General features: G+C 40.8%; 1 protein-coding gene across 2 annotated transcripts in view; it reads left to right on the top strand.

Moving 5' to 3' along the window:
• SLC35F1 (solute carrier family 35 member F1) overlaps positions 1-26,280 on the top strand; it is a 231,655-nt gene that overhangs the window by 17,816 nt on the left and 187,559 nt on the right. The window lies entirely within an intron of this gene.

Here is a 26,280-nt window from a genome sequence, read left to right as displayed (position 1 = left end):
AAACGCATTCATATACACAATATATATGTCTGAGGAAACTTACAATTGCTTTTACTGGAGACAGTGGGCAAGATGTTGGTGTTGTTTGATATGTCATATCAAAGACAAATGTGCTAAAACACATTAGGTAACTTTGATTATCAGAAATATTAATAGCTGTTCAGTGCATGCTATGTATCCTAGTTTTGGGTGACTAATTTTGTCCCACTGGTCACAGAGAAATGAATGTGCCCCCTGCCATCATAGGTGTGTAATATTGACTTGCTTTTCATTTGTAATTTCAGTACTTGAGGTGCAATCAGGTACTATTGTTGATAATTAAGCTGTGGCTGAAGAAATAGTTGTGTTCTATCTTGTTTATGGCAAATATGTGTAATCTTTCAGAACTGGTCCAGCCAGAGCAGCTACAGGAGAAGCAGTCAAAATGGACCCAACACCCAGTGTATGGCTCTGCAGCCATTACTTCTTTCTCTTATCAAGGAGTTTTAAACTGGAAGTGTGCAGGATTGCTGCTCAAGGCCTGCAGGCTAAGGTCTTGTTTATTCAGTTTGTATCCTCCAGAATCAGCTTTCCTGTGTGGAAGAACAAGAACCAGTTAAATAGCAGTACACTCCCTTCCTTCCTTTTCATGGTGGAAAACCTTTTCTCAAGACTACATTCTTCCTGGTCAGCAAAGGACTGGGAAAGGCCCCAAGGTGGTGTTTTTGTGGTAGTACCTGTTCAACTTACTAATAGCTCTGGAGGTACTATTCAGAGAATAAAATAACATCCTCTGGCCTTGCCTTGCCATTGGCAGTCAGAGCCCCATCTTGGCATCTGGAACCGACTTGCAGGGGATATGGGACAGAAAAGGTTTCAGTGCTGTCATATGTGTAGTGGCTCTGCATTGTGATGATTTGATCCAGACAAAGACCTGAACTTGTTGTGTGCCCACACCCATACTGCTGCCAGGACTATTAAACTATTATCTTTTTACTCCATTTTCCCCACAAAGCTCTGTTTAAGCCAGTATATTTTAATTTTTTTCCAATACAATGTGTTTGTTTGGATTTTTCCCCTTTAATGCAATGTAATAGTACAGTGGGGCTCTTGCTTCAGGCAGCCCTGTGTATGTGAGCAGTGCTTGCCTTGAATACATCACTGTGATTACACAGGCTCTGCTCTTGTGCAATGCATCCTGTTCTGCCATCACTGTGTATCCTTATTGTATCCTTCAGAAGTCTTGAAACTTCTTTTCCTCCTCCTGCATCCACTGCAGTGCCAGGACTCCCCTCTGTGGAAATGGTGGGCCAGGTTCTCGGGGCTTTCCTTGAGTGACTTCCCCTGGGTCCCAGTGGGACTGTATGTGGAGGTGGTAGCCTGCTGCCATGGCAGAAAGCTGAGAGTGCTCTCCAGCTGCAGGACCTTGAAACCCAGCAGAACAACAGACAGCAGCTTCTTTAGCTCTGCTGGCAGCACAAGAAGAAACTTGCTCTTGTTTGATACCCCCTGAGTTGTCACTACTAAACCCCCTGGGTTCTGAACGCTTTAGGGCCACCAGATGTCTGACAGGAGCTACCATGGTGCATGGCAGTAGCTGCTGCTGCCACTTGTGTCACTGCTGCCAGCCATGGCCCTGCTCTGCTCCTGCAGGGTGGCTTTAGCAGCATTGTGCCAGCTCCTTCTGCCCTGGGAAACAGTTTTATTTTATCTTTGTCCTTTTAATTCTTTGTCTTTTGTGAAGCACTAGTTAGTTGTCCCTTTTCCCCTTCTGCCTGTGGGACTTCTGTTCCCTTCGCCTGCAGCTTCCCCTTCTTTCTTCTCCCCAGCTTGGCTGCCTCTTTTTCTTGCCCTTCCCTCAGAGGAAGATATTCTTAGGCAAGGGCAGATGCTCAGGTCTCTTGGGGAAAGTGCTTCAGGGTTCTGAGACAGAAATAGCACAGTGGCTTTTGGTGCCTGCTGGGAGGAGTCACTAGCCTGTGATCTCTCCCTCAACTTCTTTGGGCTCTCATGGAGTTGTTTGGCCCTACTTAAATGCGTGGGCTTGAAGGGGCTCTGAGAAGCAGAAGTGAGCTGGGTCTGTTTTCCCTTGGCTTTAATCTGTTCCTATAAAAGCAATATGTCGAATTGAAATAAAAGCAAACTTAGATTAAGATTTGATTTTTTGCAATGGAAATTGTCTGATGTGGATTGCAAATGATGTCTGTGTGGCAGCAGCCTCACTCGTCATCACCTGCAGGGCTTTACACTCCTGTTCTGGCTTCATCTGCTCAGGGCTATGCATCTTCCAGCTGCAGAGAAAATCCGGTGAGGCACAGCATCTCCTCTTGTGGAAGAGCAGTTTTAACATAGCAAGGGCATGCATAAAATCAGCTATTTGTAGCTGGAAAGATTAATGCTTTAATGGGATAATTACAATGCAGAAGTATGAACAAAATAAAAAAGCTTTAGTTTTAACCCATGTTCTGACATGCAGTCCCTGCCTTTTGAGCAAGGCATTTTCTAGGTTTGCTGCAGGTTTTCCCCCTGGGAAACAAACACTAGCCCTTCATCAGGAGACTTGGACTATTTAATGAAAAAAAAAAAACAGGAAAGATATTTATAGATGCTTCTAATTTGTATTGTAAATACTGGCTGGCAAGGAGAGCAAGAGGCTAGAAAGGCCATGGCACAGATATGGAAGAGTCTCTTCTATCTCTCACTACAAGCTCAGAAAAACATGAAAGGGCAATGTAATTGGGATGCTGTTGAATTATGTATAATACTGGCATCAAGTTCTCTATCAGTTTAATTTTGGTAATGCTTTCTTTCTTGCCAACATAATAGTCTCTGCAAATAAGCTGCCTTCTTGTTTGCTGGCATGGCCTGATTATATAAAATTATCCCTTGACTGCTATGACTTTTTAAATTAGTAGTGGGCTCAGCTGGGTAGGTATTCTAGAATTTAATCTGAAATATTCATTGCTTTAACTGGCCACATAAATGCACATGGTTCCACCCCAAAACTGGGAAAAGCCATTCTGCTGACAGCTTCCCTGCCTTGCTGCAGTTTCCTTACCACTGGAATTGCTTGCCACAATGACCTCCATTGTTTTAAGTAGAAGGTACCCTCTCAACAGCAGTCAAATTGAGAGTCTTCTATGAACATTCTAGTATTCTAGAGCTTTTACATTTTAAAGTTGACCCGGTAACAGTGAAACAAACCTGGACAGAAGGTTTTTGTCCAGCCTCAGACCCAGATGTATCTGCAAGAGCATTTTTTTACCTACTTTGCAACACATCCACATCCTCCTTAACTTGTGGAAACCTCTGTTCCATGCCTCAGCTCCACATCTCTGAGGCATTGTTATCTTTACCGCCTCAGAGATGGAACACAATTTTCTCCCTTGTCAGAGGGAAATAACCATCTACAAATGCAGTGGTCTGGCCGTGATATGACAGACTAATATGTGTATTCATAAGCCCAGATAAACTAGATTGGGATTCAGATTTCAGGTTACAGAAATTTTCTGCAGACTGTTGTTTGAACAAAAAGACAGGAGTTGGCAAGTTCATGTTAACTGCAGTTAATGAACATGAAATTTTAGTTTTAAATGTTTGAAAAGGTTGTCTTCAGCATATAGAAAATAAAGATCATGTGGAGCATGTTAGAAAAAACACATGTTTGTAGTGAAACTTCCAGTGTTTGGCCCTACAGAGCTTAGAAAAAAATCAACACTTCCATCTTATGTGGTGTCTGCAGAAGGTAAAAAATCAGAATACGATTCCCAAGTGTCTTGGTTTCTGTGTGAGGGTGGTGTGACATACTGACAAAAAACAGCTTCACCACAAAATTTGCTCATTCACCATGTGCTATAGTAATAAGTTTAACACAAGATTTATTAACTTCCTAAATAAAATATTACTTCTCTTTATTTTGAGTTGAATTTTGGTGACTGATCTAGAATAAAAATTAGCCCCAAAATGCATTGAAAGAGATTTGTACCCTCCAGTATGTCAAAGATTGATTTAGCCCCCCAAAGCTCCTTAGTTTTTAATTAACTTTTCTCCTTGCTCCCTTCACTAGACGTTTTTGTGATATCATCTTTTTCTGTGAAGCTCCAGCTCTGTGTGCCCTTAGAAAAAAAAGGTTATATTTATTTTTTGAAGGATGCGAAAGAACATGTACTAACCATCCTTATGTGCTACTTATTTTTATTTTTAAGGGACAAAATCTGAAAGTCTTACTTGTTTCTGTGCTGTAGCAGAAGGCTTTGGAGCATCTCAAAAAAGACATAATTAGAACTAGCAGGATAGATACAAAAGCTAGGTAGTAGAAAGCAGGATTTGATGGAGGTGTCTATTTGTATGTGGACTAATCTTTCAGAAGAAGAGGTATCATCCACACTAAATCACAGAAAGCCCTCCCAAACCCATTTGGAGGAAATAATTCTCTACTTATGGGAGGAAGAGAGGGGTACAGATGATATAACACATCCCTTGTAGCTCTGATATCGATAGCTCTTTGTCAAAACTGACATTTTAGGGTTATTAAAGAGAGGGGTGGAGGATCTATATGAGAAGCATCAGGTCTAAATGTGGCTGTGGCGTGCCATTCTCTGTTTCCCTTGGCACAGGAGTGTAGGTTGTCAGCCTGTGCACGGGCAGGCACCAGACCCTGAGCTGTGGGCTCTGGTTGTCCGCTTCCCCTGGAGCAGGGATGGGGACCGGGGTGTCATCCCAGCCCGGGCTGGCCTCCCCTGCAGGGCTTTGCCAGGGAGCAGAGTGGGGCTGCCCTGGGCGGTGCTGCCGGCTGGGAGAGAGCACATGGCCACGTCTGTCCCAAATTCTTCATACATGGGAGCAAGGTATGTAACTATCTATCTCACCACCTAACCATCAGTCCACAAAGTGGGAACTTCCGACAGTTGCTGCTTCGAAGGTCAGTATCAGTCAGTTTAAGCCTTATTCTCTTCAGTGACATCCTTTTGGTTTGTGTGTTAACTCCTTTTGTGGGATACAAAGAGATACTTAAAATATTACAGATTGAGAAGTATTGAGACACAGGTACATGCTGAGTACTGAACACATGCATCTTAGAATATTTTAATATTTTTAAACATAAAAAATGTTCATTTTTAACGGTTTATGTGAAAAACGTTTTGTTTTTAAAATTTTAAAAGTTTAATAGTAATAAAATGGTTATAAAAGTAGTAATACAATTAGAGTAATGATAATTTGGACAATTGTAGTAGTGTTTTCAGGGGTTCCAGGATGAGGGAAGAGATGAGAATGTTGACTCCATGTTTCAGAAAGCTTGATTTATTATTTTATGATATGTATTATATTAAAACTAATATGTATTATATTATACTAAAATACTAGAAGAAAGCTAGCCTTCTGAGGAAATCCTAGGAATAGAAAAGGAATGAAAAAATGAATAACAAAGGCTTGTGTCTCAGACAGAGTCTGAGCCAGCTGACTGTGATTGGCCATTAATTAGAAACAACCACATGAGACCAATCACAGATCCACCTGTTGCGTTCCACAGTAGCAGATAATCATTGTTTACATTTTGTTCCTGAGGCCTCTCAGCTTCTCAGGAGAAAAAATCCTAAGGAAAGGATTTTTCATAAAACATGTCTGTGACAGACAACTTGAATTAGGACAATATGAGACAATAGAAACAGAGTTGCAGACGTCTGGGTACCTTTTTCTGGGCAGCAGAAGCCCGAGAAAGGGCACATGTTAACGGAGGATTAACACTTAATAACATGTTGCATATTCATACATCTTATACATGATGCATAAATTCCATTCAAATACAGGATTCTGTCTGGTCATTGGCAACTTCTTCCTCTTAATCCTAAAGGCATCGTCAAGGCTGAGCAAGGCAGGAAGAAGTTAAGTTTCTTCTGAAAAGAGAGCAATAAATTCTTTTTCTCTGAAAGATTTAGGTGTCCTGTGGCTGCTATTTCACTGCAAGTCCTTTCTCTTAAAAAAAGTATCTTACCTAGCATAGTTTCTATTTTAGCATTTTGTTACAACCTAAAACTGTATTTAACACGCTACTGAAGAAAATTAATACAGCATAACTTTCTAACACAACACACATAAGATTCATTTTAATCTTTGTGAGAAGCCAGCCATACAGTGCGCATTTTTCACAGTTTATTTCAAAGGAGGGCGGTGCTGCAGTGCCCCCCTTTGGAGTGCCCGGGTGCCCTCCTTGGTGGCACCTGGGTGGTGTTCCAAGCCTCAGTGAGCGCCTGGCAACGCTGGGAGCGGCGCCTGGAATGCGCTGGGTTCATTGAGAAATCCCCGCCCGAAAGAGCTGTGAGGGCGCTGCCTTTGTGTGAGTGCATCCAGGCCTCCACTGCCAAACTCTGCTGCCCCGGCCCTCTGCCGCCCAGTTGGAGCCGCTGGGAAGTCGCCTCTTCAGATCGCTTTGGGGTTTTGTGAAAAATGCGTGGTTTGTGATTGGCTTTGCGTAAATATTAAAATGAATGCTATGTGTGTTGTGTTAGAAAGTTATGCTGTATTAATTTTCTTGGGTAGTGTGTTAAATATAGTTTTAGGTTGTAACAAAATGTTAAAATAGAAACTAAGCTAGGTGAGATCCTTTTTTTTTTAAAGAAGACCCGCAGCGAGATAAGCAGGCACAGGACACCTAAATCTTTCAGAGAAAAAGAATTGATTGCTCTCTTATGCGAAGAAACAAACTTCTTCCTGCCTTGCTCAGACCTAAAGAGGCCATTAGGATTCAGAGGAAGAAGTCGAGGGTGACCAGACAGAATCCTGTGTTTGAATGGAATTTATGCATCATTTATGAGGTGTATGAATATGCAACAGGATATTTCTCAAGAGTTAATCCTCTGTTAACGTGGGTCCTTTTTTCAGCTTATGCTGCCCAGAAAAAGGTACCCAGACTGTCCCTAACTCTTTGTTTCTATTATCTCATATTGTCCTAATCCATATTGTCCAGATTATTATTACTCGAATTATATTCCTATTTTTATAACCATTTTATTGCCACTAAACTTTCAAAATTTTAAAAAACAAGTGATTGCCATTTTTCACACATTTTAAAACACTTGTGTTAAAGCAATGTATCCTCACAAAACACTGCATGAACTCAGGGGCCCTTGAGGAGTTTTCCATAGAATTACGAGCATTGGGAAGCAGAAACATAGCAGAGACCTGCTGCATGAGGAAGTGAAACAGCATTTTGTGGCTGCTTTGAAAGATTAAAAAAGACCCCAGCAACCTACTGGACAAAAAGTAGTGTGTTGTTTGGGGTTTTTTTTACCCCCAAACAAATGTGAAACAATGGTAATATCCTTGTAGCCAAACAACAAATGAACTGAGTATGAGGTATGTGTTTCTTTACTGCCAGCGTGAGAGCAAATATTGCATCTAGAACAAATGGGTGAAATTTGACTGAATTAGCAGAGAAGCACCGTCTTGAGGTCTCCCTTTCCCCACTCTAATTATTATTTCTTATGGAATCCCCAGTTGTGCTCCAAGGCTGTGAATGAGTGGAATTTTTCTTCCAAAGCAGATAATCCAGCTGCTTGGCTATGAATGGAGAATTGCATGTCTTTCAAACTACCACACCAACTCTCAACACATGACTATTTTCTGAGATTTGCAAGTGGAACTCTTAAATTAGTTTGAGATTTAAATGGAATTTTAAATTTTATTCCTTTGAGCCTTTTCTGGCTGCTTCTTTTTCATGTGCTATGCAGAAAAATAACGCAGAGCTTGTATTTTTTTTCCTTCTCTTTTTGTTCTTTCTTTTTTTCCCCCCACTGTTGTAGGGCCTGAATCCATGATGCTTGGACCTTCAGCCTCATGGTGCTGATGGATAGAAGAGGCTTGAGAAATTTTCCTTGTAGATATAGAAGTGTTGTGTAGAGTATATGTCTTCATGCTGGAAGAGAAGAGGAAAACTTTAGTTTCCCAAAGGTTAGCCAAAGCAAAAAAAGGTGGAGAAGAAATATGTGTAAAGGAAAGTCCTGTTTGTTGTTTTTTTTTTTTTTTTCCCGCTATCTCAACATGCCAGCTGTGGTGCAGCCATCAGTTTTACCATCTTTTCTTCTTGATGCAAATGTTGTGTTTTTCACCTAAGCAAGCTCAGCTACCTGAAGGAGACTTGTCATAATTAGGAACATGAGTTATTCCTGTAAGCAGGAAAGTGCTGACAGCTGAATAATTTTCATTGACAAATTGCCAGTGTGATTTTTTTTTTTGTTTTAAATTTATGTACTCTGAGCTCTGACTTTAGGTGCATTTTTAATAAACACGTTGTGGTGGTTTGACCAGGAAGAAGTGTGAATTCTGGGATGCTGTGGTCAAACCAATGGATGTTCGAGAGTTTGATACTGGCACCTGGTGTAGCCAGTGGGGTTTGGACACACCTCCGAGAATACACAGGGGTTAAAAAGCAGAGCTCTGCCCCTGGCAGGCTCTCTTGGGACGTCGAGGCGAAGAGGTCAGATCTCCCCCCCCCCCCGTCCAGCCGCTGCTGCTGGGCGGGGGAGGGGCAGCCACATGGTAGGCCCTGGGCCTGGACAGAGATGGGAGGTGAGGAGGCCCTCGAGGATGGAAGGGTGGAAGATCCCAGGGAGTCAGCCCTCGGGCAGCCATTTTCCCCCCCCCAGGAGGGAGAGAGAGAGCCGGCGACACCGAATGTGATAGCAGCCGGCCCAGGAGGAGAAGGGGGGGGAGAGTGCCCGGTCGGAGCGGCAGCGTGTGTGGGAGTGCCGCAGCTCCGGGACAGACAGAGACTGAAAGTTTTAACCCCTTTCTTTCATGACTGGGGCCTTGCAAAAATGCTAATCCTCCTCGAAGCTGAATGAGAAGGGAGATAAGAGATGAGATGAGACAAGGACCTGGCCCGAAGAACGTGGAGATGATTGAATGGGGAGAGATGATTTGGAGTGGCCTTTTGGCTGGACTTTTCTTGTGGCCATGGACTCCGTTTGTTCCTGTGACACAGAGACTGCACTTAGGGGGAAGCAGTGGCTCAGAACCAGGAGGGTTCATCGTGAGGACCCCCCGGCCCCAGGGGGTTGGAAAAATATGGGGGGGGACAGATGTCCCAAAGCAGAGACTGTGCCTTTTTGGAGTGAGACAAGGCATCCTTGAAAGACAACCCTAAAAGCAGCTCTGGCCATGCGCAGTGGTGAGAGCACTGGGCATGGAAGGAAGATGTCACAAGCGGCAAAAGGACTTTTTTCCGGGCGGTGCCGAAGTGACAGGGAAGCACACGAGGTTTCAGTGTGTTTCCAGGGGAAGCCTATGGAACAAGAAGGACTCCTCTCCTCTTCATGAACTGAAGTTTGAGTATACTAAAGTGTGGTGCCAGGCTGGGCAGTTGGTGATTTGGGAGAATGTATCGGATTGGGAAAGTCAGGTAGTGGGGAGGAGGAAAGTGGTTTTTTGTAAGGTTTTCAATTTTTTTTTCTTTTCCTTATAGTTTTTCCCTATTTTCCTGTAGTTTAGGTAATAAAGTGTTCTTTATGTTTAAGTTGGAGCCTGTTTTGCTTATTCCTGGTCACATCTCACAGCAGACACCAGGGTGAGGGCATTTTCATGGGGGCACTGGCTCTGTGCCAGGCTCAAACCATGACACACGTGTGCCTTCCTCTCTTCTTTGTGGAAGAGTGAGAAGTGACCTGAGAAGTATTTTTTTTTTTTAAGACTTAAGTTAGATGGGATGCATTCCACTCCCAAATTAATAGGTCACTCTTGTTTTTTGGGATGAATCAAAAATCTTTGATAAATTCTACTTGATGAGAGTCAGTCTACTTCCTCCCCATCACATACACAATGTAAACTTGTGTTATGCAGGAGAGCCCTGAAGTTAAATGGAAGTGCCTCCAGATACACCCACCCACCTACCCCCCTATCTGGAAGCAACTGAGTGGTGCCTAGAACAAGGTTTTGTTGTAATAGCTACAATATGGTTCCTTCTGTGCTATTTGAATTGGGAAAGAGCACCTTGTTGGCTTTAGCAGGAGTATGAAAGGGTGAAATGATGATGGCAAGAGCATATGAAATAAAAAGAAGATTGGTGGTTTTATAAAACCTTTTAATTGATTTTAATGTGTTGCTTTTAATGGCAGTATTTAAAAGCCTTTTAGTAAATAATTTCCTCAGTACAAGCATTTATTTGGAGAAGAGACATCTCCATGAGAGATTTTTAAACGACAGTGCTTCATGCCATAGGTAAATCAACTAAATGGTGTTTTAAATACCCATTGATTTCCTTCTTTCAGCCCTTGTACTTCTGCTATATTTCATGCTGCCTTGCTGTGTGATAATATTGGGCTGTTGTACAGCTAATACAATCTTACTGTTCTGAACAGCAAAAATAAACCCATGTTTTGCCTCATACTTGGAGGCAGATGAGGATCTTTCCTGTGCTGGTGAGTGAGTTATTTGGGGAAAGCTGGCATACCTAATTCATGTTGCTAATAGGTAATGTGCTCCTTCAGATTTAATTTCTATCTATTTTAGGTAAGCTTAGGGGTGTGTCTGCTATGGAGAAGCAGCAATGCGTGACTTAAGTCACTTAATAATTCTCATAGTTTTAATGGGAGTCTCCCATCAGTAGAGCCCTTTTTGGAGCTTTGAGTGAGACCTTAATACTGAGTTGGTGGGGAGGCTGAGTGACACCATTCACTTTTTTTTTGGTGAAAACTTGCTCTAATTTGGCCAAGATTCGCATGTCTAAAAAACCACAAATCACAATGAGATGTGCTATAATACAGCTTTGTGTTTGACACCATGCCAGACTTCAGTGTCCGTCTAGTAACACACAGATCTATCTTCTACTTGGAAGTGTGGTACCATAAATAGCATCATGAGAGTGCAAAAAGGAAAATAGATTCAGATTTCCCATAGACAAATAAGAGGGGGTGGTTTTTAACAACACATATGATAAAATTTTCCATAATGTGAAAGTACCATCTTCTGGCCTGCTAATGTAAACTCTAGTATCTTGCAAAGTGGCATAAAGAAGATGGGTGCTGTGCAAAACGGCTAGATAAAATTAATTCAGCTACTAGAAAAATAAGGCACATATCTCTACCTCAATGACTTTGCAGTAATTACCCTCAGCTACTGCCTGCTAAATCTTGGTTAGATCTTAATTGACATACTCAATTATAAAACTATAAATTTGGGAGAGGAAAGATCTCCCTTGTCTTTAGCTGCAATAATGTAGCTACTTCTAATAACGGTTTGTTATCTCGCCAAATACGTTTAGCAAAAGATTTTTCTAATAGTTTAATGTCCCTACAAGGAAAAAAAAGAATATCCACAATCTCTGAAGAATATAAAACATCCAATCGATAAGTTAATCAAATTAACCCTGTCAGTTGTAGAGAGGGGTTGGGTCTCCCACTCTCTGACACTGTAGTAGCTGCAAATGCTGATAGCTAAAAAAACCAACAACAATGCAAAAACTGAGCTGTGGGTTGGTTATGATGCTCCTTTTAGATCTTGAGGGATTCCGTATTCTCAGGAATTATTATGTCCCATTAAAAGTTTTCCTAGTTTACAAGTGGGATTTTATTTAATCATTGTTTTAAAATAAAACCTAACACCAACCAGCCACAGAAATGAAAATGCTAAAAAAACTCCAAACATTAAATTCAATGAGGAATTTTAAAGCCTTGTTAAAAAATTTCACTGTGGTCCTGTAAAATGTAGTTGTTGCCCTCCAGAATATTTAGAGCAGCAGTTTCTATCTTTAACAAAACTGAGTTTTGTTTAGTCTCCAGAGGGGCGTGCTGCTACCAACAGCTTTGAAACCTTTAAGTGGAACTTCTCTAATGTGGGGTGCTTATTGCATGTTTTGAGAAGAGAGGGATAACAGATCAGGCTATTTTCTACATTTTCGAAATGTTCAAACTAAAAAGTTGTGATTTCCCCCCCACACTCCTCCCCCAAGGAGGGGAACTGTAACTCAGCCCACTTGTTGGCTCTCCTCCACTGAATACAGATCATATGGTGTAATTCTTTCTGAAAGGGAAGTTGTCGTTTATTATAAACACATTTCTCTGAAGGGAGTAACTAGTGAACTGTAGACACCTGGATGTACTGAGTGCGTGACTAAACATGTCTCTGTGTGCCTGCATACAAATTTTGGGTACTGTAAAGATCACACAGCAAGCCTAAATAATCCACTGTGTCATTTGGGGATCAGCATTCCCCAGAGGGGGTTTTACAAGATGAAACTGGCTGCTGCTTCCATCTGCACTCCGTGTGCATGTGTTTTAGAGTGCCTCCTCCAGGCTGATCTCTCCAAGTGGCAGCCAGATGTGGCTTTGAACCGCTCCCCTGCTCTTTCTGTCCTTGGTTTTGACTCTTGTGAAGCAACCCATGGTTCAAAGTTTGGGAGTCCCGCGCTGCCAGGCTTCAGTGCTTGTTACAGAGAAAAAATGAGGGCTTTGCAGGGGACGAGCCATTTGTCGGTGAGGGGCGACTCAGACACTCAATATGAGTGATAAGCAAATTCTGTTTATTGAAGAGAGCATCAGACACTTATACAGCGAGTAATAAGCTTATGAATATTCTGTAAGCTAAGCAATCTATTGGTTAAGCTATACCATCAACTCTTCCTCATTCCTTAGAAATTACATCTCTCTTTTCTCATGTCTCTTTCACTGTTTGTTATTATACCACAGCTAGGCCCAAGGTCACTGTTATCTTGCAGGTGCAGGACTTGGAATTAGCCATGGTTTTGTACTTTTCTATTCTCTAGCAGCTAAATTCCCAACAAGTGCTGGTGTATGAGGTCCAATTCCTGCCAACAAAATCTCACCTCCTATGCTGTTCAGGAGAGCTGCCTGTGCTGGTACCTGCTGTGGCAGCCTGGGGTTCATGCTGGGTTGTGAGCAGACCTGGTATTGATAGAGCAAACCAGTGGTGGGCACCTGGGAAAGTGCTGTGGGCAGCATCCCTAGTAAAAGCAGTGAAATAACTGAGTGACCTGAGCCTCTGATGTTAGACACAGATGGGCTATGGGCTAAATTGGATTCTGAATCTGATTTGTGCTTTCAATTTAAAATAATGTTGCTACAGCTGCTTTTTTCTTCTTCTTTTTCTTTTTTTTTTCCTTTTTTCCTTTTTAAATCTCGAAGGGCTGAACAGGAGAACAGAGATTCTTTTTACTGAAGTTGGCATCACCCTTTTCCCCCTGCTTTTCTACGTGATTTTATACAACAAGCACAGCTGACTTTCACGTGAACTGGACAGAAGCAGGAAGAAATTCTGTCTCTGGCATTATTAGCTGACTTCTTGGCATGGGAAAATAAGAGAGTGTGCAGACCGCTAACACAGGCAGCATTTCTTGAGATGAGTTTGAACAGGGGCAGCATCTGATGAAGTGGAAAAATGAGCTTTTCTGTTCCAAAGGTTTCATACTTTCTAGGGCAAGGCAGGAAGTGTTCTTTTCCAGAGAGAAAGGAAATGGGAGGGAGGCTGGAGAAGTGATATGCATGCTGACAGAGGAATAAAAAACAAATAATAATTCCAAGCAGTATTACAGACACCAAAGTATATCTTTGTGGATTTTTTAATAGAAGTGATTTACTCACTTTGTTGCTATTAAAATGGAATAGATGACCACATCAAAACCTGTGATCTGAAAGAACAATTTTCTTCTCCTTGTTGTTTCTTCTTGTGTTTAATTTTATGTTCAATTATGTGTCTTGTAAAAGAGAATACAGAGTTTGAGCTTTGTAAGCAAGGACCATGTATGCAGGAAGCATATGCCATATTGCAGTAGTTGTCAGTAATAGATACAGTATTCCTTGAAACCTTTATCAACTGGATGCTCCTTGTCTCTCCACTATCATTCCACGACTTATTTGTCCAGTGAGTTCTCCAAAGACATATTTTGCTGTGGCTGAAGCGGTGCTGAATGCTCTTATTTGGAATTAAAGTTGCTAGGCATTGAGGTTGCTTGGTCTGTAGCTAATGCAAGTCTTCAGGCTGCTATAAATCTTGGGGCATCGGGAAAGTCGGCCTGCACCAATGGGAAACAGTGATTTATTCTCATTGATCCCTTCTCCAAATAGTTAGCCATTTCATAAAAATGTCTAGATACACAGCAGCATTGGCTCCTTGGATTAGTAGCTAATTATAAAATGCCCTGCAGTTCTCTTTTAAAGCAAAATGAATTTAAAGTATTTATGTCTTATTTTTTGTGCAAGGTAAGAGTTTAAAGTGCTCTTGGTTTCAGAAGAGACCTGAGAGACCTGCAGAGACTTGCAGAGGCAGCGCAGCCTGTGCTGAGGGGCAGGCAGCTGTGAAGGGGCGTCGGTCCCATCACCTGGACAGTAGGGTCTGAGTCAGTATCGTGTGTTCCTTTGTGCATTTCAGATTTTATTAGTTGTCACTAGAAGCAGCAGCCTTTTCCTTGGCTTTAGTGAGACTGGGATCAGGTACAGTGTGATTGGCTTTCAGTGGTGATGGAAGCATAAGAAGAAATTATTCTGTGCCCAGCATCTAGCCAGGGCATGTTGCAGGTGCTGGATGTCCCTTTGTCAGGATGCTAATAAATAAGAGTGGGTCAGTCACTAAGGCTCTTGCTTTGTCAGAGAAAACCCCACCTGCTGAGAGAGAACATTTTCTAGTGGTTGGTGAGGAGAATATTCCCTGGGGTTCCTCCCTGCTCAGCAGTAGGGTGAACATTATATGGGGCATCATGTTCCATCTCTGATTTCCTTTCAAATGTTGTACCTTTTGGTTGCCTTGTGAACTCCTGGTCCTGACCTGCTTTCTGTGTATTTTTTTCCCTTTGTGCCTGGCTTTCTACCTCTTGCTAGGTTCCCTGGTCCTCTCTGTCCTGCTTTTTAATTACCTTGTTATCTTCATGCTTCTCTCCTTTCAATTAACGAGTTTCTCATATCTTGTTGCTCTCATACTTCTACATGTCTCTTTACCAAAACCAAACTGTTTTAAGAATAACAATAATTTCTAAATAAAAACCAAAAACAGTCAGTCTCTCTTGCAGATTTCCTGTGACTTCAGTGCATTTAAAATGCGCACAGAGGTATTCTAAGCTACGCTTTCTGTTTCTGAAGGATGTAGCTTCAAACTCAGCAGGTGAGAACAAAAAATATTTTTTTCATTTATCCTCGTGATAAATATAATCCCTGTCCATTTGGGAGAATTTGGAGGCCATGAGCAGTAGCTACAGATATCTCCCAGCTTGTGTTCCTTTGCTGTTTAAGACTAATTATATTTTTAAGCATTGGTATGAAGTAGGATTACTCAAGATTTTTTTGTTTGTGATTTATGGATTTGATGGAAAGGTTTCTGAAGGAGGGTCTCCATACATGTGTAGAACTTCACTAAAATTCAGACACACAACATTACCATCATTTTCTCTGTAAAATATGAAGGAAAATGAAAAGAAGTTAATATTGCTGAATACAGCTCAAGGGTAGCAGGATGCATCTCAATGTACTTACTGATGCTGGATTTCAGCCAGGACTCCAAGCCAATAGACTACTGAAGCCCAGAATGGTATGGTTTCTTTAATGATCATAAGTAATCGGGAGATTTTGTATTTGCATTTTATCTCAGAGGCAAGAGTTAGAAATAGGTGTAACCAACTGTCACATAATCCAGCTCAGAAGAGTGCAGCCTTTCCAGCTGCTGGATGCCTTGCTGGCTGGAGGGTTTTTCTGCACATTAAAAAAAACCCAAAACAAAGCCAAAACACCACCTGTCAACAGCATATGAAAAGACACCAGTGTCTTTAATCTCCTAACTCTCTTAAACTCTGTTTTAAGGACTATGTGGTAGAAATAATTGGATTTTTTCCCCCTAAATACACACTAAAGTGTTACATGAACCACAATGCAAAGCTGATTTTACATTGATACAAGCTGCTTGTGAACCTCTGGTGTTATTTTTAACCTGGAGGTGAAAATGGTGTATTAAGAGTGTGCTCCCACAGTGTTTCCTTTGGCTTGACTTTTACTGCCAAGATGTTTCACTGATGCACGTTTCAAATGCACATCAGCTTTCTGTCAAAGATTGTGGTGAGAAGGAGAAACAATAGATCTTGCAGGGCTACAGGTTTATACATCTTCCATCTTGCAGTTATGGGAATTTATTGTATATCCTATATTTTATTTTTTCCCTGTCTTTTTTGGGCTTATTTAGATGAAAACAAGCTGGAGAACTGCAGTGTGTGTATATATAACATAATAGCGACAAAAAGTCAGTATTTGATGGAGATCCAGTGTAGCTTCTGTTCTCTGCAGTGGAGTCACCTTTGTACCTTTGCATTGCCCTGGCCTTACAAACAGTAAGAATAGCCCTTAGGTCAAGCCTTAAATCTTCAAATAAACTTTTTAAAGTCATAATTTTTTCAATGTAGTAGAAGTACAATTTTTATTCTCCAGAAAGCAGCTAGTTTTCAATCTAAATACTTGGATTGTCTTTGCTTTTCTTTCATAAGGTCTTGCTGACTCAGAATGCTGATGTATTTGTAATTTTATTTTCATCTGTAGAATAAAATTCTTCCATAACATGCAACTACAAATTAACTTATCTGTGACATACATTTGCTTGGTTATATCTTGGTTATCTCTTGCAAATTTTAGGCCTGGCTATGACTAAACTAAAGCAATGCAGAAAATCCTTGATTTTGTGGGAATTTGGGTATTTCCCAGCTTCTTTATGTAAAGTGAGAAATGGCCTTACTAACTGCTTCAAGAATAAGTACTATAAGAGCATGTGTGAATTTTGGTTTTGTTTGCATTTCATTTTACTACTTGTTTTTAGTTAACTGCAGTACTAAGGGCTAATTATGTAAATACTGAAAATAAAAAATATTAAGGGATTGGTTTGCTTTTCTATAGCAAATTTCTAATACAAAATCCTGGTCTGGTTTTGATGAGTACATAGCACCCCCCTTCATAGTAAGGGATTATCCATTTACTTTTAGAAATGCAGGCAAATCTCCTTTATGATGCCACCAGTTGTACCTAAGAATCCCTGACCTTAAGGCTGTGCTTTAGCTCCCCATCACTCTCTTCCTTCCCGTGGATGCCCATACTGTTTGAACTCTGCTCCACTCCTGCAGCTCAAGCTGTTGGCTCTGACTAGCACAGAGCATGAAAAGGAAGAAAAGGGGAACATAAGGGTGTTTTTTAGCAGGCAGAGCTCCCATGAGGCTGAAGGTACCTTGGAATGACTCTGAAGGTGTGTTGGGTGGGGCTGCTGCCTCTGCTTCTGGTAGGGGCCTGGCACTTCTCCCCCTTGGCATAATGCTCATTTTGCTCTGAAGTGATGTCTTCCCCAGCACCCCCTTTCACATGTAGAGAGGATATGACATAGAGGACTGGAAGAAGCTGGTTTTTTGGAGGATGAGCATGGCATTCGCATTCTCTGAAAATATTTCACCCAGGATTTTTCTCCTGGGAAGCTGAGAAGCCTCAGAGAAAAGGAAAACAATTCTGATCTCATCTGCTTCTCCTCTGTTTTGCTCATGTGGAATGTGTTTGGAGATTGTTTACCCACAGGTCACTGTTTCATTGGTTTCTGCTGTCACTTGTTTTCACTCATTGGCCAATTGGGGCCAAGCTGTGTTGAGACTCTGGAAAGAGTAATGAGTTTTCATTATTATCTTTTTAGCACTCTGTAAGTATTTTTTCTGTATTCTTTAGTATTGTGTACTAAAGAATAGTAGTACTCTTTAATGTAATATAGTATTATAAAGTAATGAATTAGCCTTCTGAGAACATGGAGTCAGATGCTTCATTCCTGCCTTTGTCAGGGCATTCCCTGCTAATACAATAGATGAGGACAAGTCTGAGACAGACTGTGCTGCTCCAGGGTGATAATTTTTCAGGGAGATTTGTGTGAAAATGAGAAATCAGAAAATATGGGTCAGCATGGGAAAGGAGAGCGATCCAACAATGGGAAGGAGGAGATGGAGACTGGGCACAGGGCAAAGGCAAGAGTGTAGGACGAGTTATGTTTTCCAGATGTGGGCAGTAAGCATGCATTGGCATGGCAGTACTTTTATCCAGGTCTGGAAGAGGACATGATTTTTCTGGATCTCATTGCTGCTGAGCTTCCATCTAACTTGCCATCTCATGGCAGAGAGCATTTTCTCTTTGCAGTGGTGATCCACCAAGAGAATGACAACAATTTCAATAATTTCATTAGCCCAGATGGCAGATGAACAAGTTCCCACTGTGCCAGTGAACCTCGGCAGCATAGCAGGATGATCAGTGAGGACATTTTGGGTTTGAAATTTGTTATGGGAAATCTAAATTATTAATTGCAAACACTATACATGGAGAGGGAACTTCATATGTTAGGGTTACGTATGAAGGATATCTCAGTTGCCAGAATGAGTGACCTGTAAATGCTGAATTTGCTTCCCCTTTCTAGAGCAGAGCTTCTGATAATACAGGCTTGTGCTGCAGATTCCCTACCCCATAAGTAAGCAGAAGGATTTGCTCAGGGCCACTTTGGGTACTGTGCTACAGCTTTGTGGTAGCTGCTGCCTTTTCAACCCAGTCTAAGGATCAGAAACTGGAAAACATGCAGCAAAATAGGGAATTTCAAGGTGGCAGAGGAATACTTTGGCAGTTTGGATGTCCATAGGCTGCCTTGAAGGATGAGTCATGCAGGATTCAAAGTGACAAGCATTCAAGTACTTATGGATTTAGTGTTTTAGCTTGTAATGTTAAATACAGAGTCAGGGTGGACATCTGTTACGCTACCAAAACTTACTGTGTTCAGGCAAAGCTGCTGCTTAAGAATCTGGACAGAGTGAACATGAAAAAAAAATACCTTAAAGACATGGAGAGTTGGCTTAGGCAATCAATAATGAAGCATCTTTGAAGTTTCTAAAACCATGGAGATTAATTTCCTAACAGAAGAGAGTTTCTGTGCCTCTTGTGACAATATCTGGTATTGCAAGATAACTTTTAAGAGAACTTTTTATCCTTTGATCAAATTTTAATAATACTGTGGGTAGGCACATAAGCCTGTTATACTGTCAGGTCTCCAGGACCTCTCTGGGCACCCTATTCCAGTGGTTGACCTCTCTTGCAGTAAAGTTGTTTTAAGATGTTTCAGTGTTCCTTGTCCTGCCAGTGAGCACCAGGGAGAAGAGCTGGGCTGCAGCTGCTTGCCAGTGAGATTGTGCCATTCCCACTGCAGGTTTCAGCGCACTGAATTTAATAACTGAATTTAACTGTTTCCCCTTTCAGTGGGGATTCAGATGCAGTCTTGTCACTTTTAACTCCCCTCCATCTCCTATATTGCCAGGGAATGATTCCACCATTTGGGAAGGTTTCCATATTGTCAAAAGGTTACAAGATTTCAAGGGCAAGTACAGGATTTTTGGGTTCTATGAAAAAACACTGGTTTGATACTCAATTCATCTGAACATCTGAAAAGTTACTTGATTCCTTTGGGAAAAAAAAATATAGTAATACCAACTTTCAGAATTACTACTTTAAAGAAGTCCTGTCTTTCAGTGTTGTAGTTTTCGGTGTAAATGGTGGCTTTCTGAGTTGCTTTTGGAGTTGAATATTGATGGTACACAAAGGTAAAATAATTTTGTACTGACACAAAACATTTTGTATGGTGTAAGAAGTCTTGTTTTTTTTTTTTTTTTTTTTTGTGAAGATCTCATTAACTTTAAGCCAACTACTACTCTGATTTAAAAAAAAAGAAACAAAAAGCAAACAAGAAACCAAAAAAAAATTTCCTGGCAAAATCATGTGTCATACAGTGCATCAGGGTCATGACATGGAGGCAGGTGGGCTCCAACCTGTGAGGTGCTGGCACTCAGGTCTTCCCTGAGCAGAGCGCTTTATTTTGAGCCAGGCTGTGATTAGTAAGTAGCACACACTGCCATGCTTTGCTTGAGAGAGGCCAGACACTCAGCACCCCGTGTATTGAGCCAAGAAAGTGCTGCATATTAGAGGGGAAAAAACTACATTGTACTCTAAAAATACTACCTTTTTGCAGGTCATATTTCCTCTCCCTATTCCCTTTCAGGTCTCTCTGGTGCCTGATATTATTCAGTGGTAGTAGATAGAGAGGATTGCTGGACAAGTGCAATGCTTTTATAGAAAGAGTCATTCTGCGATTTCAGATTGCTCAAAGCTTTTTCCCTTCACTGCTCTTATTGAGGGGAAGGGAATCTAAATGTATGAGGGCAGAAATAATTTCCCTTTTCTTTAACAATTGCACCCATGATGTCAGCTGCTGCTAGTAATGTAGAGTGATAAATTGACATTGAACTTGAACAGAATTCATGGTGTGCTGGAGACAATAAGAACCTCTGAGGAAATAATTATTTTGCTGCCAGGAGCTCATGCATCTCAAATTGGTTGGTGTGGGGACTTTAGAGCAGCCTGCCTGCCTATTGACTGGAGTTGAGAGCTGGTGCTGCCAGCTCTGTGTTAGTGCAGGAACTCAGGATTTGTGGTTTGCTCATAGCATGTTAGAAAAAAGAAAAGAGAGTGGCAAAGGTCTGATGTTGCCCACTCTTGCTTGCTTGCTTGCAGAGAGAGGCAGTGGGTGTTGAAAACCAAGTTCAGTAATATGTTTTTTCCTGTGAATACAGGACTTTAATACTCTCACAGCAGTACTTAACTGCAGACACTTGGTTATAGCACAATTCCTGATGAGTGGCACATCAGTTGCATGCTGCAGCTGCCAGAATTCAATTTAGTGTTCGTGGGCTCAATCGATTTGGGGAGGACAGAGTCCCTCTGATCAGTGGCACTTGTTACCAGTTGGGGTCACAATAATTAAATTTCCCATGAAAGTAATTAGGTTGCATTGTACACAACACTTTGCTGGGTGTTTTTTTGCTTTGTTTTGGGCTTGGCAGTTCTAACAAAAAAGCCTAACCACCCTGTTCTCTTCCCCTCATTAAAGTCAGTTTGAATGTTGAGGATGCTCTATGATGGCCTATAATTAAAGTCTTGCTTTTCATTAGAATAAAACATAAATGACAATGTGGCACTGAGTTCCTGTTGACTTTCACTGAGAGTCAGGCATCTTGATGTCTTTTCTTTGAAAATTTTACTCTTTATTCAAAGGTCATGTTCTTGCAGAAAAATGATCTTTCAGTATGTATTTCAGTTTTCCTGCAAGGAACAAGAAAAGATAACTTCCCAAAGTTTGTAGCTTTCTTATGTCTCAAAGAGACTTTTCATTTGAACTTTGACCTCTTAAATCAGGACATGTTAATTTATACAGGTCATAAAGTTTTGGAAGGTTATAAATTTGTGTACTTAATCCCCATCTAAGTAACAAACTTACAATATACAAGCTTGCATTTTCAAAGAATAGTTTGGGTCAGAAGGGGTCTCTAAAGGCACCATCTGGTCCAACCCATCTGTAATGAGCAGGAGCATCATCAACTACATCACTTTATTCTGAGCTGCTCTTGTAATATGCATAACAGACCATGGATCCTTGGTGTCATGTTGGCTCCTGATTTGGGCTTGGCTTCAAATAACAAACTTCCAAAATGTGGGACAAGCAAAATAAAATTTTCATCTGTGAAAATCAACATCATACCTTCAGTAACAATAACTTTTAATAACAGTTAGTGTTACAGCTCTGTGTTTTTCCAGTGGGCAGTTTTTAACAATGAAAATTTCAGGCATCCAGTGTGGTGTGAAACAGCAGCTTGGACAATGAGCTTGATGTCATCTGCTGAAATGTGGTTGAAAGCTATGTCTGAACTACCAAAGGGTTGTCTCCTCTGATATTTATTACTTTGATAGTCATAGTTTTTCAGTGATGCATCTCTGGTTATATTGGGTTTATTCAGTTACATCAGTTATGGTGTTACACTGGTCAGAAATAACTTTTTGGGTCTTTTTTAGGCATATAGCAGTATAAAATCAAGCATCATTGATATATTCAGTGGTGGTGCTTCTGCTGTGACAATTGAGGCTAGTCTCTGGAACAACAAAAAAATCCTTCCAATAACATCTGGGTCAGGAGAGTACCATATATTTAGTCTCTGACCTATCTCAGTTCTTTGCTTTGTTTGATGCTTTCAGAGAAGAATCCTGTGTTCAGTATCATTCTTCTCTATTTTCATGGTACTGAAATCTTTAAAAACGGAGGTGTTTCATAGTTTGCTTACCAAGGTAAATGGTATAGCTAAACTAAATAGTAAAGTGTAAAAAACCAATTGGAATTACTAGTACCTTGCGTGCAGTGAGCTGGTTTGGTTACCTGCTGGTGAGCTGGCTTGTCTTGCCTGATGTAATCTAGAATTTGATGTTGAGACGTGAAGGCATGAATGAGAAGGTTAAAAATCTGCAATACTTTCATCCAACAGAAGTGGCCCATAGTACTCTTTTTAGGGGAGTTTTGGCCAGTCATTGGGGGAAGAAGGCTTTGATGCTACCTGTGCACTACTTCTGTCACTAGAAAGTTTCAGTATGTCCTATCTATTTTTTCATCTGAAACAGCAGTTCATAAAGTGAATTCTTAGTTTTGCTTGGAAATCTGTGCAGTGTGTAGTGGCTTAATTTTTCTCTATACAGCTTCATGCAAATGCCCTGGGGGGAATACAGAACAGGAGAGTTTTTGTCATCAGAGGATAATAAGCAGAGAGAAAATAAGGGCTTAAGTATTGTGTACTTCCCTTTTCCTTTTAGCAGTATCTCATGTAATGTCAAAGTCATAAAATGGTCCATAAAATGGAAAGGTGAAAGGGTTCCTTGTCCTATATAATTACTAGACCTTAGCTCCTGTTCACTTACTTCCATTGTAGGAATGCTTTGGCTCTGGTTCCCGGCACATGTTCTTTAATGAATTGCTGGCATTTATACTGAAGACAAAAAAGGAGAACATTATCCTTTAAAACTTTTCTTCTATTTTCATTTAATTAGTGTTATTTACAGAACTAAAGAAAAAATGTTAAAAATCCAAATCTGCTAGTTTTTCCTTCTCTGGTGTGGTAACAAATGTCTGGGATGCAAAGCACTAACTTCAGTGATGCTGATAGGAAACTATTTATTTGTTAGTAGTCTATGGTTATCTGTTCTTCAGGCTTTGAGATTCACTTTCTCTGGAGTCTCACTGTGGCAGGATTATAAAGAGTTTTTGCATGCTCCATTGTACTGACCTGTGATTTTGTGCTGTGGCTGCTGGGTTTCTGAGAAAGCAGGAGTGAATTGGACTCTTCTCATTTTTGCAGAGGAGAGACAAGCATGTGCTAATATTCAGTTCTTTTTTTTTCTCTATCAATCAACGCCTGCCAGCAACACAGATAAATGAAAATGAGTCCATAGTTAATGTATGAGATCTGGATATGAGATGAAAAACCTGACTGGTCTTGTGTTGCACATAAATTCCAATCATCAGAATTTTTTTTGGTTTTTTGCAGCAAGCATCTGAGTGCTGTGATTATTACTCAGGCCACCCAGTTATCTGACAGATGCCTCTTTTTGGCTCCTTGAAACCTCCTTACCCACAGCAACCTGACCTCCCCCTTTTCCGGAGTGGAGTCAGCCCCATCTTTTCCTCACATTTGCTCTTGTTTTACCAGGGGCAGTTTTGATGAGCTGGAGACTGCCCATGAGCAGCAGCTCTCAGTCTCTGCTCTGGGGTTTAATCTCTGCAGGCCTGTGTGTGCAGCTTAGGTGTATTTTGGAAGTGCAGGATGCATTGTGGTGCCACCAGGTGATACTACCCCTTCTGCTTGAATCTGTGTGTTTGTTTTGCAAAGATTTGCTCCTTTATGATGCAGAAAATGTCACCACCATAATACCATCTGTGTGCTTTTTCCATTGAGGAATGCAGGTGAGATTTAACACTAGGGTTGTTTCTACTTCCCAGCCAGGGACTTTGAAACCTGCTGCATTCTTTTCATCAGTTCTGGGCAGAAATTTCATTTTGAGTAACCATTGGAGATTGCTATCCATCTGGGAAAGAGAAAGATAGCCAGACAGAAACCATGTGTTATGAATCTAAAGGTTTGATGTGGACCCTGTGTGTCAAGACTCTAGGAGAAACAGCAACAGAAGGTAAGGGTAAGAAAAAAAGAAGGTGGCTGCTGAACTAACATGCATGGGAAAGGGTAGAATTAGCACTAGGTAGTTCAGAATGTTGAATGAGGGAAACTTAATGATTATAACAAAGCAAAAAGTCAGTGTATTGTTTTGATCACAGAAGATAAATCATCTAGCCAGCTCTCCTTTACAAACATTTAATTTGGGTTATTTTTGCTCCTGGAGTTGAGGGGCTCCAATTTATATTAAGATTGAAGAGCATTAATCATACTTCTTTGCACAGACTTTATCCCTGAACAGATTCTGGTCGATTTCATTTTGCCCCATTACTGCTTTAAGTAATGACTGTGCTACATTTAGGCTTCTTTAGGGGAAGAACATTATAATAGCTGAAGTTTTGTGTGGTTTTGGGCAAGCTCGAGTGACCTGAAGGCTTTTGTGTAGTTGACTGTGATTTACAGCATAGAAGAAACAAGTGGCTTGTGCTGCCATTTCAGAAGATGCCAGAAGTGAGTTTTGGTGGGGAGCCTGGTCATGTAACTCTATGTGGGTTACAATAGTATAAACTAGTGATTAGTTTTTACCTGTATCTAGTGGCATAGGGAATTCTATTCTTATCTACTCTTCAGTACAATGCAGCTCAAATGTAAAGCTGTGTTAAGCTATCAGGCAGCACAGGTGAATAATATCCCTGGGTCACTCTTCAGGAGATAATGACAATTTTACCTGTGTTTAAACTGGAGCAGACCAGCAGGTGGTATATCCATATCTGCTGCTTCATTGCCATGCCGGTAGTTGACAGCTGCTCTTGGTGGCTCAGACAGCACATCATCTGTGGTATATTAAGTGCTGTACTTTAGGCTGACTGTCAGGGGTACAGCAGACAGATGTCTGTGTTGTTTTCCACTAGTTAATGTACATTCTTATGAGTGGTTTGTAATGTAAAGGAGTAGGGTATCTAATGCCAGTTGAGATGCATGTAAATTGTTGTCTGGATCCCTAATGCTGTTCTGAATGTCCTGTTACGTGCATCTTTGACTGAAGTGTGGGAAATGCATATTTGGTTTTGTTTAATAGGAGGTTAATCAATGTGCATGTAGGCTGTGTGCCACATGTGAGCAATTTGTCTCAAACTTCACTACAACCAATATTTTCTCTCAGGCCAGTAGTATCTTGAGACAGCATACTTTTCTTGACATTTATGTCATTATTTTGTTAAGCAAAGTTTGTCTAGTGTTATCAGTAACAATATCTATTAGTGAGTTTTTCCTTGCCTGACAATTTACTTACTTGGAGGTAAAATAATTTTGTGTTGCCATTCTATTTCTACAGCATTAGCCTATTTTCTGCCTCTTAAGTCAAGCCTGGGATTGTGTTTTTGCTTAGCTTTCTCTTGTATAGATGTATTTTAGCAGAGACTCATTAAATAAATTTGGGTATTGCTCATGGACATATATATACATATATACTCATGCAGAGAATTTTCTATTAATGTATATTCTTGTAGACAGTGACACTTTATTAGTCATCACAGCTTCCCAAAATCTGCTTAGATTAGGTTATGGCTATGTGCCATTTAAAAGTGAGTGTCTTCAGATTCCTGTCTTTTTGTAGTCTAGCTAAAAATTCATCTGAGAATATTCACCTCTGTACAACTCTGATTCTAATGAAACAGTATGATTGCATCTGTTGTTATTCATATCTGTTTATACATTCAAAGGTTTTAAAATTTCAATTATATTCATGAAGATGTTACAGGCAGTTCCTTATCAAGATACAGAGTATTACTAAACCTTAAATGCTTCAGGTATATACCAAAGTCTCCAGTCGCTAAGAGGAGCCTGTTAGCTGCTTGCTAGCTTAGAACTGGGATCATCTGGCAAATACATTGAAACATAAAAATCTTGAAAAGATGCTGACTGTAGATAAGGAGGAGATAAGTGCTAAGGTCTGGCTCCTGCTCACTTTACCCATTCTTGCATAGGAAATGTCTTGCAGTATTGAGTTTTTCTAATGAGAGCATTGGCTAATTCAAAGCTCTGCAGATCCCAAGGATTTGAAAAGTCTTGACCCAGAGGTTTTCTTTCTCCTAAGCTTTTTCATGTAACCTGTAAAGGGAAGTTCTGTGATGTTTTGGTGGCTGTTGAAATTAGCACTTGGAGTTCAAAGGATTTTTTAGCAATTCAGAATGTTGTAGACTGACATTTGTCAGGGCAGGCCCAAAAGGAGAGACAAAATCCTGGGCTGCTGCAGATAATAGGTAGAAAGAGGTTGAGCT

Source organism: Zonotrichia albicollis, chromosome 3 (genome assembly GCF_047830755.1).
Source record: "Zonotrichia albicollis isolate bZonAlb1 chromosome 3, bZonAlb1.hap1, whole genome shotgun sequence".
In the NCBI taxonomy this organism is placed as follows: domain Eukaryota; kingdom Metazoa; phylum Chordata; class Aves; order Passeriformes; family Passerellidae; genus Zonotrichia; species Zonotrichia albicollis.
Note: the sequence above shows the minus strand (reverse complement) of the source record. Positions and strands in the feature narration are given on the sequence as shown.